Consider the following 16,334-nt stretch of genomic DNA (forward strand, 5'->3'; position numbering starts at 1 on the left):
GCACTTCAAATGCCCAAAATGAGGTGTTTTTGCAGCCTGCAGAGGTGACTTTTGTCACAGCTCTTGCTGGTTAAATGTCTTCTGTGTGACTAAGGTACAAAAGCTTTATACAGCCATCAGTGGAAAATATAAAGCCTTTTCTATTATGACACTATAATGATTATGAAAAAATGGAAGCAACCTGGCTCTGACATCATGTAGGATTTGCCTCCTCTGCAAACTAGAAGAAATTGCACAGGTGCTGTGGAGCAGATCTTCAGCAGCATCTCAGTGAGCACAGTAGGCATTGTAGGTGAACCCTTCCATCCCATTTACCAGTCTCTTCTCTGGCCCTGCATGTAGATGTTATCTTCATTGCAATGGCTGTTTAGGTGGCTTTACTGGATGAACAGTCTTGGTTTGGGACTCATCATCTTGCCTTTTACTTTAGCTTCATTCTGTGATTTTAGAGAAGTCCCCTGATAGCCTCATGCCATGTACCTCTGCTATGATGCCAGGAGTGTGTTCAGGGCAGTGATCTAACACCCTCCTGATTCTCGCGAGATTGTTTTGGCATCCTTCCTTTTCACCAGCCAGCTCATTAATGTAACTAATTACTATTCTCTGTAATGCTTACAGGATTTGCCAGTTCCTGTATGCCTATGGGAATTGTGTTCTGGCTCCTTGTCTGTGCTATAGGAGAAGCTGATGCTCTGAACAGGTATGTTTGTCATGTTCCTTGTGAGGGGAAGAGGGGCTGCATATGGCCAGGGGTGAAATGTGTGCAGGGTTTGCCTGATGGGCATGGAATGGACCCTGTGGTGCAGACTGCTCTGCAGTGAATAGTTATTTTTTCCATCCAGAGGTTTTGTAAAAACACCCAGGCAGAAGATAAGGTTTGCAGGGCTGGAAAACAGTATTACTGCAGAGCAGCCCCTGGGAGGCCATGATCCTTGCTAACACAGGCACTGCCTTTTCCTTCCCGGAGCACCAGCTGGGGAATCCCGGCCGAACTTGCGGCTGCGCAGGCGGCTGCTGTGCCCTCCTGCTCAGCTGGCCTTTGGCAGCTCCCCCGTGGCGTCCGCCTGCGTCCCCAGCGGGGTGGGAGGGAGCTGTGTGTGTGTTGGTATCCAACCATGAACAAATCTGCTGTTGTTTTCTTAATGCATGGCAAGAACAGCCTGTAGCAGCTTATTCCTCCCTGGATAATTACTGCTCTGCTCTGCCACTGATTGCTCTCAGGAGCGGTGGAGTAGTGCCTCCCCTATGCTGCCTTGTGCATCCTTTTGCCTGAGTTATTTGGTTTGTTATTGCTTTAAGGCATCAGTGCTCAAATAAAAAATCTAATCTGCGCTCTTTGCAGCTGTTTGACATTCTAAGTGCATTGCTTAAGTCACTTGAAGTCCCTGAGATGCCAAACATGCTTTCAGTGATGCCCCTTGCTATGCCACAAGCAGGTCTGCTTGCATCTCAATTTCAATTTCTGGTTTACTTTGAATAGGAGAAAATATAGGGCTGGGTTGCAGTCTACTATTGTATTATCTGGAATTGTGTTCACAGCTGATCAGAGGTGCATGTGCAACTGGAATTGGAATGGAATATTTTGCTATCTGTGGTTGCTCAGGGGAGGTCTGAAAAGCAGGTGCGTGATCCTGCTGTGGGAGCGTTAATGAACAAGAGAGGGTTAGCCTGGTGCACTGAACTCAAACCTTCAGTTTGCCATAGGAGCAAAAGGAGCTCCTTCTGCAAACATATGTCCCTCATGGACCTCATAAAAATGGCATTGCCTTGCATTTAGTTTGCCTGAATGGCCCACTTGATTGTATAAGGATATAATCACAACTTGCTGCATAGAGCTTTCTTGATCCCTAAGAAAGTGAAATGGATTCATTATGGAAAGAGATCTTTCTTGAAAACCTGGTTCATCCGGGACTGTCTGGGTGGTGCTGCAGACATGAAGAGGAGTAGGAGTCAGGGTGGAGCTGTGTCCACCCGATTCTCTTGTATTTCCCGGGGTTTATCACAGCATGCAAGCAGACGTGCCCTCCACTTTGGATCTGAAAGCACAGCTGGTTAGTTGAGCAGTGCCTGTGCTTCCTGTGCCAGTCTTCTTGTGCTTTTTCTTAATTTTCTGCTGTAAAAGGCCTGTTCTTAAAGGGAAAACCACAATAGGAAGGGAACAGCAAAGGTAGGAGTGCCTCCTTTTGCTAGCAAGCTGTTGCAGGTGTGTCTGAGTTGAGGGAGCCAGCACTGAGTCAGTGTCCCAGACTCCCAGTGACTCAGGCAGCAAAATCCCAGGTAATTCCCTTCTCATGCCTGAATTGCAGTGGATTTCCTGTAATAAACTCTCGCCTTCTGTAGTGACCATGCAGGGAATGCCATCCTCTCCCTCCCAAATGGGTTATGACCAGCTTGGTCCACTGGGGATACAGGTACATGGTGGTGGTGGCACTTCTCTTCCTGCCACCACAGGCAGAAAGTTGATTTATCTCAGTACCCTCAACCTTACTTCGCTCCTTCCCCCCCTCCCCACTCCCTGCCTTGTTTCTTGTTAAGATGGGATAAGTCACAGGAGTTGCAGCTGTCTATTGAGCTTAAGGAGATTCTTATGCAAATCTGAAGGCTGTGTTCTCCTGGCAGATCTGCTTGCATGCGTTATCCACTACTTCATTGTACTGGAAGGAGATCTATTTTCTGAAACATGGTTTATTTTTAGTAAAGATTTTCGCTGTCTAACTGGCAAAAGTTCAGCATTTGCAGCAGGATTTGCAGAAGAAGCAATTTTGCCAAATCCTTGGACTGGGGGAAGGGAGAGGAAATGTTATATTAGCTAGCAAAAAAGCTAAGTGCTGACTTTAAAAACAGCTTAGGACACTGTTGTGAGAACATAAGGGTTGGGTGATGCAAGTTGAGAACAGTGTTGTGTTGCTGCAGTGGATAACTCAGTCTGGGTGGCTCTTGCTTTTCCTTTTGATGGCTGCCACGAGGTTAAACAGCAGTGGGTGGGGAGTGCTGCTCAGGGCAAGGTGGTCAATGAGCCAGCCTTTTGACCTGATGCTGAGCAGTGAATTAGCAGTTACCTTAACTGCAGCATCCATGGGAAAAGTTCTGTCCCTGCAGTGCATTGCACTGTCCTGTTGCAGCCGTGTTTGGGGCCCCTGGAGGCTCACGGAGGGTTGAGCTTTTTGATGATATGGAATGTATCATGGCCGTGTTTGAGTGCCCTTGTCAGATACCCTGAAACGAATAGGGTGGCACGTGGCATGTCCTGGGGCAGTGCTGCAGCTGTCTCCTCTCTTCCCCAGCTGCTGCTCCAGGGACAAACTGTCTGCACATGCCTCATTGCTTTCATGAACTGCTTCTAACTGCTCTGGGTCTTGTACTGCTTTCTCACATGAGTAGCAACCTTTCAGAGGTGCAGGGATATTTTCTTCTTGGTCTTGCATCTCCTCAGACATTTCCACCATTCCTTTTACAAAGTAATCTTTGTTACCATTAGCTGGTAGTGCTGCAAGCACCAGACATCAGAGATGACACCAGAGAGTGGATGACTGTGTCCAAAGCCTTTGGTACTTTTCTGAAAAAATGCGAGTTGATTCCACATTTTGGCATGTAAATAATTAGTTTCCTGCTGTAGGTTAACTCCACCATGCTGCTTTAGCCTTCTTTTTCTTTCTGCCCCAATTCCCCAAGAGACAATTGCATAGCAACTTTGTCATGGTTCCATTAAGAAAACAAGGAGAAATCCTTCAGTTCCAAGTTTTTTCTGAATGTTTGGAAATCAGAAAAATGGAGAGGAAGTGACACTAGGAGTTTAGGTGTGTTCTGCATTTGGAACAAGTTGGTATATGTTGCCTGCAGGTAAAGACCCGCATCTGTGTGAAAGGATTGGGGATGAAACAAAATTTTCAGTGCTGTTTCACTCATTGGGGTAGAAGCACCATGAGAATCAAGGTAGGAGCACTCATTAACTGCCTAGAGCAGTAATCTTCCTAAAGGAATTAATCAAATTTAACCTGATAAAAGAATTTATGCAGTGGGGGAAGTCTCTACCATTTCCTGCCAAGCTTCCTGAGAAGACTAGGAAAAAATAAGTGCCAAAATTACACTCTTCTCTCCATGGGGGAGAGGGCTTATGTCTTCCTAAAGCCTGTTGTTATCTTTCTGTTAAAAACCATCTGTATTAGCTGGCAAATCAGGATTGTTTTAGCTATTCAATTTTCCCTAGTTCCCTGGGGACTTCCTAGTTGCAAACCTATTTGCAAATCCCCTGTCCATCTGGGATGCAGATGATCTCGTTGCCCCAGTGTTGATGCAGAAGGAGGCCCTGTGCTTGCCATACACCTGGTAGCCTGTGGGTATAGAGACTTCATAAGTTTGAAGTTAGTTAGTTTGTTCCTTAGGGAAAGTTTGTGGGTGGTTGGGTTTTGTGGTTTTTTTCTTACACTGCTAATTATTTCAGGGAAATTCCTATCTTATTAGTGCTTTCTCCCCAAAAGCAATTCTCTTCCTCTCTGTCTCTTTTCCTCAGAGGCTGGAAGTATGCTGATATGTTAGGAAAGCCAGTCTCTGTTTTAAATGGCCTTAAGCATGTCAAGATTCAGATCAATTTCCTCTTATAGTGGCTTGCTACAAAATGAGTGGGAATCTCAGGGCATCCCTGGGTCAGCTTTTTTTCTGATGCTCAGGAAGGTTTCATTCCAGACAGGTGAGTTCATGGAGGAGGAGATGTCCACCTCGAGTTTTGTGTACTCTGATAGGAAAATATTTTTTCTATCAGTGAATTTTTGCTGATATCATTGAACTATACTTAAAGTATGTGGGCATGTGTTGTAATCTGCTGGCAAAGACACTGAAATTCAGAGTCCTGGGTTGGCTCAAAGGTTCATGTAAATTGCTAATGTCTGAATCAATACCCTGTGTAACAGGAGCTGCTCTGGAAGGACTTGGATAGAGGCTGAGCAGCCTAATTCAGCATTCCTATCTGCTCTATCTTGACCCTGTGCCTTGCAAATGTGCTGGGTTTTAAGCAGGCTGAGAGCTGAACTTGGCTGGTAGCCTCCTGTCCCATCTCATCTGCTGGGGCAGATGAGGAGCTGAGTGCTGGAACCCACATCTGCATGGGAGGGTGCAGCAGTGGGAATCCTGGCAGTCTCTGGGGTACCTGCAGAAAATAACAGAGCTGACTTCAGATTGCCATTTTAAAACCTCTGTTCAGTGCAGGTGAGCAGTTCTGTGGGCATTCCATAGCTTGTACTTACTCAGCCCTCCCAGCACAACTGTGCCAGTGTCCCTCAGCTTGGTTTCACAAGCAGAGAGCTCATGCAGCCCTCATGGAGTTCAGCATTTGGTGACTGCCTGAAGTGCTGCTTATCCCCAAAGGTGCTTCCGCTCTTCATTGCTCTGTAATTACTTGCCACGCATTGTGTTCTTCTCAGCAGCTTTCACTGTGGTTTTTAAAAGGGAAAATAAGGAACAGTGGACAGATGGACATCTGGGAGGACTGCTGGTAGTGGGCAGGGGGAGTGGTTTTAGCCCTGGTACTTGCATGCAGCATACTCTCCAGGCAGATCCCACTGTGATTCTTGATGAAGTTTCCCTTTTCTTAGCTGGCTCATTGGAAAACCCTTTTCATTCCAAGTTTTGTTTGGAAAGAGAGACGCCCACACAGATGGCTGCTCTTCAGTTGTCATTCATGTTCCTTTCTGCATTACACTCAGGTGAAATCCAGGCTTGCCAAGAAAACATATCCCAGATTTAGAAAGAAACTAAACAGTAAGAATATTCTGCTTCTTCTTTCTAAGCTGGGAATGCAGTGGGCTATCTCATATTTTATCAGTTCACAAGAGATTGTGTTATTTTATCTTTTTGGCTGAGTTTCCTTGTAGTTCTTGTTAGTTTTCCTCAGAGAAAAGGTACAGTTTTCATTAAGGGTGGTTTTGGCTATGTTTTCCTCCTTCCTTGAGACTGAGTGGTTCCACTTTTTCCAGACAAGTGCCAATGCTCTCTGCTTTGGAGTCCTGCTGGTCTTATCTGATAAGAGTTGGGATATTTTTTTCTCCTAAGTGGCTCTCAGAATTGCTGGATTGATAAATAGTAAGTGTTTTTAAGTCTTTGAGATATTATAGCAGAGGGGAAGGGGAAGAGAACAATAGCATTGCTGAAAAGCATGAGTTTGGTATGCTGGAGATTTATGAGACTGAAGTTACAGCCTCTTGCTTGGATCCCTTGCTAGGTTCCAGGATGCTGTGGATAGTGCAGTCCATAAAACCTGAGTTTTAGGGACTTGCATTGCTCCTGGCCTTTTAGCTGTAGAGAAGAAGCAGAGTTAAGTCACAGCTGGCCATTTTGCAGCTGTGGTTGGACTTCAAGTGCCCTGGAGAGGATTCAGGAGGGTCCCACTCCAGGGTGCCAGGGTGCAGGAAGATGAGGCTGAGAAATAAGGTGAAAATTGCAACCTGAAATGGCAAAGGTTTCTGGTAGGTTTCTAGAAGTGTGGCTTCCTGTCCTTTTCCTTCTTTATTTATCTAACCTTGCAAAATTGCTGTGGCAGGGCTGGTGGTAGGCTTTGGGAGGCTGGAAAGATGCCAGTACAAGGAGGTGGCTAGTGCTTCCTTCCAAGTGTATTAACTCATTCCTGAAATACACATTTCTTCTAAAAAATAATTTCTACAGTAGCTGTTTTTGGAGCCTCAGTGGTTATGCTTTGAGTGGAAATGAGGCTGTCAAAGAGTTCTTCAGGAGGGCAGGACCAGACACATGCATAGCTTTCAATGGTGCTGACAGTACTGCCATCAGCCCCACGTGTTTGCAGACCTCCATGTTGCATGGTGGGGAGCACACCAAGGAGAAGTGTAGTCTCCCAGGGATTTAGCAGGTTACATCTCTATCAAAGAGGATTTTTTTAAGGGATTGACAATCAATCCTCCACTCCTTGTTTTTTGCCCTCGCATGGTGCTGGCAGCCTAGGTGTGGTGGCTGGGCTTGTCCCACATCCAGGTGGAAGCTATGGGAGCTTTGGAGTTGGGAGGATCCCTGGAGTTGGGAGGAACCCTGCATGGTGTAAGTGCCAGCAGCTGCCAGAACCCCTGTGCTAGTTTTCTACTCAATGCAGTCCTGGATTAAACTAAGTAAAAACCAGGCTAATGGGAGCCAGGATAAATGGCCTGACCATGGTGATTTTCTTTTTGTTATTTATTTCCTAGCATGCAATTGCTGTAATTCTTCTGTGTTACTTTCATCATTCTTTATTTCTGAAAGCATGTTTTCCTTTTTTTTTTTTTTTTATTATTTTCCTGAGGGTTTTGGAAAGTGTTTTCCAAAGCTATTGTGGTGGGTATTTCCCCTTCTCTCTCAGAAGCAGCTTTCATTTTGGAATGAATAGCTCAGCATTGTTCACATTGTATTCCACTTTTATGGGCTTTTTTTCCCCTTTGGGCTTTGACAAAAGGGGAAAGCAGTTTCCTAAATACTTCTGGAGTCTTTTGGGTTACTTTGCAGAAAATATTTCTTTCCTGTTATAGAAGGCCTCATATTCCAAAGCTCCAGGCAGGAAAGGTGTTTGCAGCACTCACGTTGGAGTTTCTGAAAATGTGGTTCTTGCATAGCTTTTGCTTGGTTTTGGCCAGGTTCAGTTAAGATTGTGCTGAATTCACCTTTGAGCAGGACTTTGTAACCTTGTAGGAGTTAACTTTTGTTGTAACATTTCTAACGACCTAACTTGCTACTACTGGTTTCTACAGAGCATCCCACATGTTAAACCTGTTCCACTCTTCCAGACCAATGCCTATTTTCAAACTCTCCCAATTCCCTGCAGAAATAGCAACTTATTAATAGGATCTTTATGCATATGTGTTTACCAGCCTTGACATAGCTTTGCACCAAAGTGTCTCTTTACCTACATTGCACTCAGAAGCTGAATGCTGTGGTCAGCATGGTGTACCTCTGCAAATCTCCCTTGGTTTGTTCAAAGCATGATGATCTGGCTGTGCAAACACTAACATTTGCTTCTCTATTTTAAAATGAGTTGCAATAATGAATTTATCCACTCAGGTTCTTATGGAAATAAATATTGTTTATTTTAGATGAGGGTTGATTTGCATTTTTGTGTTTTACCCTTCCACTGCAATAGCAGTGAACAGCTTTGGGTTACATCAGCCCAGGTATATGGTACTTGTAGCATATAGCAGTGATGTTTCCTAGGATGTGTCTGACTTCTTCCCTTCTCTTTTAATGATCATTCTTCTTGTTGAGCGGGCACAAGGTCTCCTGCCCTGCTGGGTCCTAGGAGTCTGCTGATCCAGCAGTGAGAGGGTTTTGGTGAGCCAGCTGCAGGGACAGGATGTGAGGCACCAACCACAGAAAGTCACTATGATCTTCTCAGCTGCCACTTGTTAGCATGACCTTGCTGCATTTGCAGTGTGTGATCTGATGCTCAGGAGATAGGTTTCCTGGGTGGTAACTGTCTGAACATGCAATCCCAGGACTTGTTGCAGCTGACCAGCCAAGTTGGATATGCTCTAACAATGTGCTCCTTTGGCTATAGTTCCCTTAAGATGCCAAAAGAAGAATAGAGGGTGGAGGCAGAGAATGCAGTACATGTAGAGATTAATAACCTCTTCTCAAGTCCTTGTTCTCTTTCATCCTTTGAATTAGCTTTTTTCCACCTAGCGTGACAACAGAATTTTGTAATAAAATCCACATGGGAGAAACCAGTGGTGTGTTTTCTAGTCAAAACAACCTTCATGTCATCTGACTATTCAAATGGCAATAGAGAAGTGTTTGGATTAAGAGACTAGAGGTTGAATGCATGTTGAACGAATTAGTTTTTCTCCTTTAATGATGTAATGGTGATGCTCTTAGAGAAACCACAAAAGAAGAACATTTCTCAGAGCATCTCTTCTGAGTTCGTGTGTAAAAACTGCAAACTCAAGTCCTTTTAGTCTCAGTTAAAACTGTTGGGTTTTGTGGTGGGACAGCAGTATGTGCTTGCTGCTGGCAGTGGGTTCGTCTCAGAGCAGAAGAGCTTGTCTTCCTTTTTCAGCCCTTATTCTCCTTTCAAGTCATGCCATGCTGTATCGGCCCCTCTGAGGACATTGGTGATAGGTGTGGAGGGATAGTAATTATTTAGCTCAAAACAATGGTGAATATGAAGTAGACCATTTTCTTCACAACTATTTGCTTATATTGATCTGGAGTAATACTCCAAGCATGGTGATGACTTTTATTTCCATAGGAAAAGATGCACTTTCTTTCCATCTTTAATTCAGTTTCCCTTAAGGTTGTTTGAAGCAACTGTTTTCAGATACCAGCAAAAAATACTGGTGTTCAGCCTTCAGAAGGCTTAATGTGTAGGTTAAATTAAGGGGTAATTTACTAAAGGACCTAACCCTGGCACTGCAGCATCCCTTAGGTAGTCATCATTACCTAAAAATGCCTAAGGTATCATAAGAACTTGATGATGCCCTTCCTTGAAAAATCTGGTTAGAATTAGAGGTCAATTTAAAAATTACAATTTTTTGGAAGGACTCATATTTTACATTTTGAATATTATTTGTGAGTGAAAATGCTGTTTACTTTTCTTTCTGACAGTGAGAGATCCCTTCAGGCATCCAAGGCAAGAGCACCAGGAGACATCTCCATGCTGCAGTAGATTCTCTTTAACTTTTTTGCCTGGTGTATTAAAATCCTTCCAGATAGCCTGGGTTGTGTTTAAATTATCTTATCCTCTACCTTAGCTACAAAGCTCTCTTGAATATTTTTTACTGTTGGTGTTAAAAGAGAACATTTCTGTAAGTAGCCTGATGCCAAGGCTATCAGGATGTTAATTCTGTGTGGAAAAAAAAAAGAAAAAGGAAAAAGTAGTCTATGGACTATATTCTTGAGCTTTCCAGCCTTGGAGGTTTGGCAGGCGTGTTGTGAAAGAGACTCCTGCTTTCCTGATGGAAACCTCTTGAATTAAACTTTCTTTGAGTCAAGGGACTTTGTATGTCTGTGTATGTATGGAAAAGCCTGCGAGTGTACTCGTCTCTCGGCGTCTGTGGAAAAACCAGCTGCTGTGTCTGCTTGTCAGTGTTTGTCCTGGGGATCTGCCTGAAAAGCTGTTTTTTCCATTGCTTGAGCAGAATATCAGGCTTGGCACACTTTGTCATGCAAAGTGATACAGATAGGGTTGGCACCTGGCACACCTTTTAAAGAGCCTGTTATTATAATCTTGCCATAACTCCTTAATTATGCTGTTGAGGTAATGGTAGTGGTATAGTAGTCTAGCTAAAACAATTTCTATACAAACCTAAGTTCATTTTCATTCTGTCCTTCCAGTTTGACATGCTACAAAGGTACAAGGCAGTTCTATTTTTCTGTACTTCTCCTTTGTGTATGTATTGATATCTGTGATAAAATAATCCCATGCTGTTCCTAACCAGCTTGCAAAAGCTGCAAAGATGACACATGGGAAAACAGGCTCGATGTTAATGATTTAGCAGAAAAATAATTAAGATCACAGAATCAGAGTGGTTTGAGTTGGAAGAGACCTTAAAGATCATCTCATTCAACTCCCCTGCCATAAGCACACCACAACGCCTTCCACTAGACCAGGTATAAAATGCCTAATGCTTTCTTAATAGTTATGGTTGTACGCATGAAAATATGATTCATGTATTGATAAGAACACCCTGCAAAAGGTATACAGTGTGAATTTTTACCTATATAAAGCCTCACTTGTAGATGTAACTGTTCATATTTATACCTAAGTATGAATTTATCTAACGAAGAATTAGATATTGGCCTGCACTTGAAAGGTCACAGTGGTTGTGCTTACTGAGGACTCTGTAAAGCTGCATTGATCTGTAAATCGGGCAACCACCTCCTTTTTTGTGGAAATGTGACCCTAACAAAGAGAAGTCTTTAGATTAATTGCAGTTACATACTGTTTTCCTTCCAAATCTAGAATTTCAATTTATGAAAGTAAGAGGGGAACAGAGGCTTATTTAATGCTCCTGAGAAGATTTCTGGGATACCCTTTGCAGCAAAGAGGAAAGGAACTTTCAGCTTTCCCCATTTGCTACACTTGTTCCCTGGTGTGCTCTTGTCTGCAGAGCAGATGCTGGAGGGCACCAGCTCAGTCCAAGCTCTGCACTAAAATGCTCTGCTGGTCTGAGGTAAGTGTAATTGCTGTCTCTCTTTCCTGGGGGCTGAGCTATTCGCCTTCCCTGGAAATAAAGAGGAAAAAAATTAGCTGTATTAGCAGATCAAAAAAGAGCAATCTGCCAGCCTTCCTAATGCATGGGTCACACCGTGCCCGGAGCTGGGCTTTTTGTTAAGAGCAGCTCAAATAAGAAAAGCAAGCAAACCTCCAAACAAAACAGAAACCAAAACCAACAAAGGAAGCATCTGCTATTCAGATGAACTGATATAGGTGAGGGAGGAAAAAACAAGTCATCAGAGACTTCCAAAGGCTTGCTGCTTTAGCCAGGAATCTGCAACTTGAGATTGCAGGCACTTCATAATGTGATGGTGATGCAGATGGTCCTATGGTGCTATCCCAGGCACAATCAGACTGGGTGATGATGCTGAGCTAGGATGCAGGAAGGCCAAGACTCTGGTCTTGCTCTGTTTAGAAGTGTTGAGATGTGCCTCTCCAGGGCAGCTCTGGTTCTGTTGTGGGCAGACAGGAAGGAAGGAAGGAAGGAAACTTTGTCCCAGTATTTGCCTCTGTTTTCACTTTGCATGTTAAAGTGAAGTGTGGCAGTGGTTTGTGGCAGTGCTGAGGGACTTGTTTGGCCACTCTGAATGAGCATCTCTCCATAGCAACAGGAGAGGAGCCTTGGTCCATAGGGCACTTCAGACTGAGGTGGGTTAGTTCATTTGAAAGTCTGGCACAAGGCAGTGATGCTTAGGTTACTTAGGTTTTATTACCATAGCATTTGTAATGCTGGGTTAAAGATGCATCCCTGCAAGCACATGAGCAGGAGGATTTTTATGGTTATTCTCCTAGTTGTCAGAAGCCCAACTGGTTCAAGGTGAGAGAAGAAAGAGAGAAAGGGTTGTTTTAGCAGGATGCCAAATACAAAGAGTGGGTGTAACGTGCCCGCCGGCTGCACTGTCGGCATATAAACCTAGTGAACAGGAGAGAGGACAGACTGCTTGTATTGGCACTGCTGTCAGCTCTCATTTTCTCACAGCTGGGGGACCATGAATACACAGACCCCATTGATGGGATGTCCTGGTTTTAACCTTCTCAGTTGAGGGATTTGTCAGCCCCAAAGCATAACATGTTCCTGTGTGTACCTTTCCAGTAGCAAAGGGTTTCGCACCCTTTGCTGAGTGGTCGCTTCCAGCTTCAGCTTATCTGCACCTCTCTGTGGAGCAAGAGGTGATGGGCCCATGGTTTCTAATTGTGATCATCACTCATTATTACTGCCTGCAATGCCCACAGAGCTCAGTTTTTTATCTAACCAGCAACTGGTGAGAGAATCCTTTTGAAACTTTGCAAACTTGATTTTAGTTCCTTAAAATTCTTGGCTTCTTCTAGTCAGAAATGAGTAACCTGGTGTAAGAATACCTCAGTGCTCTTAGTGTGCATGAATGCTTGAAGCAGCTGCCTAAGATGGGAAGCATGACAGGAGCACAAAGAATCAGAAGCATTTTGTCAGCCAGGTTGGAAAGTAGCTACAGCAGTGAGCAAATTATTCCTTTTTTGTGTACATGCAGTGTCTGACATCCAGGCAGAATGCTGACAAGCTGCTGTGGCTTGGAGGACAAGTTGAATGAGCTGCATAAAGTCCTTATGATTTCTTCTCTTAAAGCAAAAGTGGCTTAAAACCCTTCAGAAGAAGAGGCCTTCATATTAATCACGTAGCAATTACTGTCTGATTTTGTTGTGAATTTGTTCTAGAGGGTTGGTTGCCACAAGAAGGATCCCTGCTCCAGGTTACTGGTTTTGGATCTGCTCCTGGTTCAAGGAGATAGAGGTGTCCTCTGTGTGAGCCATGAACCTGTCTCTCCTGGATCTTGCATTCATGCATCTTCTGACAGACAGAGATGCTTTAGAGCGGAGTTGATCAACTTCCTCTTGCTGTGAATGTTTCCACTGTTAATGAAATATTTTTGTTCTGGAGGCAAAACACACCCAAAGACACCCTGGCAGGTTTGTTTGTGCCAGGTTTTGACTCAGATACTTAGTGAAACACAGGAACAGCTTGAAAACAGTGCCCTGGTCCTTCAGCTGCCTGAGGACAAGTGCAGGAGTAAAGTGGTTTAAAGCTCCTTCAGTTCAGTAGCGTGCACAGCACCTTCCTGTTCCTTGTGAGTGCACTGATCTTCACAGCCTTCCAGCACCACCTATCAATTAATGGCTTTGAGAGGGCTTGCTGTTTGTGGAAAAGCTGTGATGTAGAGAGGTGATCTTGGTGGAGAGATGTCTTCCTGGAAGTTTGTTGTGTCTGGTGGCACAAAAGGTTTTTAAGCATGGTCTGCTTGTTGCAACATCTGAGATTCCAGTGGTCTGTGTGGCAGGGATGTCCAAGCAGATGGAGATTACTCTTGCCCTCAGATTTCCTCTACAAAGTCTGTGGCCCATTAATCATGAGGGTGTCTCTTTTTCAATGGGCTGATGGCTGTAGATGCTGGATAAGTTACTTGGGATCTCTGTTCTGGAGTTTGAGCTGCCTTTTGGTAGAGGAAGGGTTGCACTTGTTCTTGTTTCTTTGAACACAGCTTCTGTTTCAGAGTGTCACACTGTGGAGGAGACAGGACATGCTGTGTCTCACTGCTTGGGGCTCTGCACTGTAGAAGACATTTCCCCTCTGAATCCTCTGTCCAGGAAAGATGTTCTCTGCAAGAACATTTGGAAGTATCTGTGATCCCCTCTTGCTCTGCTTATATTTCAGACCCCTGTCAGTGGCAGTTTCTTAAGATGCCAGGTCAAAGGGTTTAAATGCAGTAGCTCAAACCTTTCCCAGCTCTGCCCTAATGCCCATGTGTGGTAGCTCAAGAGTGGAAGATCTGCTACACTGGCTCCAGCCAAGGTCCAGATTGGCCAGTATCCTCCCCTGGTGACAACCAGACTGGATCCTCACAGAAGGAGGAACATCAAGATTAAACAGCTGCACCAGTGTTGTCCTCCTGCAGTGTCCATGGTACATTGCAGACACTTTCTATAACTCATTCTGAATAGCAGAACACAACACTATTGTGGGTCACTTGGAAGAAGTATTTCCTCCTTCTGGTTAACTTTTTTTTCCTGCTGTCTCATGGTCTTTCACTGTGAAGAGCTATTCTTTGCTCCTAACATGGTTTGCATGACACCAGTGGGTCCTGCACATTGTTTTCTTTCTTGCCTCAGTACATAGGTTCCTTTCTTTGTGGTGCCCATAGCTTAATATTTCATCATGATCCACTGTCTGCATTGACTGTCCCGCTCTGGAGTCTGAATTCAGGGAAATGCTTTGTGGTTGCTTTGAAGGGGATTAGAGCTGACCTCTACTTGAAGGGAATATGGAGTAATGTCAGATTTAGTTGCAAAAGCACTCTGTGCTTCTAGCTGGAAGAGTTGTTGAATACACTGAAGAGAAGGAATTTAGAAACATGTCCACATGACCCCACATCTATTACTCACCAGGCATTTCTGTTGCACATCTTGCATTTATTTTCTTGCTAAAACTTTAGGCAATTTATCAGTGTTGCCATTCTGTAACTGGACACCCCTTTGCACTGTCTGCCTCTCCAGCCAAAACTGAAGTGAGAGAGATGTTAGCTAGAGGCATGATCTCAGCAATTCATCTAGACAAAGACAGAAGTTGGCTGCTCTCTCCATTTATCCACTTAGTTTAAAGTAAGTCACAAATGAACTGGTTTCAGTTTTCCAATGCTGTGAGAAGATAACCAGCCCCATTTCCTAAAATTTTCCAGAGCTGATGTCCATGCACATAGAAAAATCCAACCCATCCAAAGTCTAACTCAGGTTCCTACACAAGAGCACCACTGCTTGAGATGGCTTGATGGAAATAATAGTGCCTCCAGCAAATTGATAATCATGTTCCACAACAGATAGTACACTTAACAGCAGTTTAACTTCCTGTTTTGTCTGTAGGTTTTTCTGATCTCTCCTCAGCAAAGAGTTATATTTGAATGTCTGTGGATTTCTGTGTTGTGCATATTGCTTGGTATGGACCTTAAAGGCAATGGTAAAGCTTTGCCAGCTCTTACATCAGGTGAGGTGCGGAAGGGAGCAGCCCAGAAGTTATGCCTGCAGATTTCTACTTTTCTGCTAAGCCTTGTTTTTTCTGTGCTGGTCCATGTTGGAGGATTGGAGATGCATCAACAACAATAGAGTAAAAATTGTATGGTAACTCGTTCTGGTGAAACTTTCCTGTGTGTCTTGGTTTCTCTTTCCAATGAAATTTCCTGGAAATTCTCTCCCCAGCTTCTGGTGCCTGTTCCTGTCAGATTGAGAATGGCCTTTGTCCATGGCCAGGGCTCCCAAGCACTAAGATGACTAATTGATGAGTCTGAGTGGAGGAAATAGCTGCCTGCCTGATCAGATGCTGATGGCTTAGCAGGACATTTCCTCTCCTCCTGCTTTTTCGGTGTCCCACATTCTGTGAGACTTGTATTCACTGTGCATGCAGGATTTGTTCTTCACCTGTGACCAGAACGTGACTGGTGTTTCTTTAGGAATGACAGCAGCAGAACCAGGTAGCTGTCATCTGCTCTCCAAAAAGCTTTTGGTTGCTGTTTTCTCATATGCTACAACAAAGCACTGCAGACTTCTCTGTCTTTTGCTCCAAATGCAAGTAGCTTTCTTTGGTCTTTTGTGTTCCTGAAGAACCTTGTGGCAACGCTACATCAAAATTCTGCTGTTCAAGTTGAATAGTGCCATGGACATATCCTTCCCCTGAACGGAGGAGCAGAGCCTGGACCAAAGGTGAGAGATGTTACACATTAAACAAGGTGACTTGACACAGTCTATCTGGCATCAGTGGTCCTGAGAGCTAAACTTTTGTGGGGTTTGATGTGCCCGTGTGTCCTTTCCACTGTGAGATGAAACTTGGCAAAGTCTGGCTTTGGAAAGCAGAATAAAATGCTGTTGGATAACTTACTCCTGACCCTCTGCCTTCCGGCTCGAGCAGAGGCTGCAGAAGAGTGCCAGCCTTTGTCAGTCTGAATTCAAGGGGCTGCTGTCCCCCAAGGTGCAAGGGATGGAGAAGCTTTGCAGCAGGTTGGGAACAAGGAACATCTGTGGCTGTGTGAGTGTTCTGTGCTCACGTGGCAGAGAGTGTCTGTCAAGGCATGGGTTTACAAACATAGGAGCTCATCAATTAGAGCAGCCGGATGGTGTGGCAGAAGGCCCGGAC

General features: G+C 44.3%; 1 protein-coding gene across 2 annotated transcripts in view; it reads left to right on the top strand.

The window, feature by feature from the left end:
* Positions 1-16,334, top strand: part of LOC110484447 (USP6 N-terminal-like protein) — a 75,495-nt gene that overhangs the window by 11,463 nt on the left and 47,698 nt on the right. Inside the window, exon 2 of one of the 2 annotated variants that reach the window (XM_021555065.3) lies at positions 619-700. The exons of the other annotated variant lie outside the window; for it this stretch is intronic. The gene's annotated coding sequence lies outside the window, so the exon portion shown is untranslated. The remainder of the gene's footprint in view (positions 1-618; positions 701-16,334) is intronic. 2 annotated transcript variants of the gene reach the window in all.

Source organism: Lonchura striata, chromosome 6 (genome assembly GCF_046129695.1).
Source record: "Lonchura striata isolate bLonStr1 chromosome 6, bLonStr1.mat, whole genome shotgun sequence".
Lineage (NCBI taxonomy): Eukaryota > Metazoa > Chordata > Aves > Passeriformes > Estrildidae > Lonchura > Lonchura striata.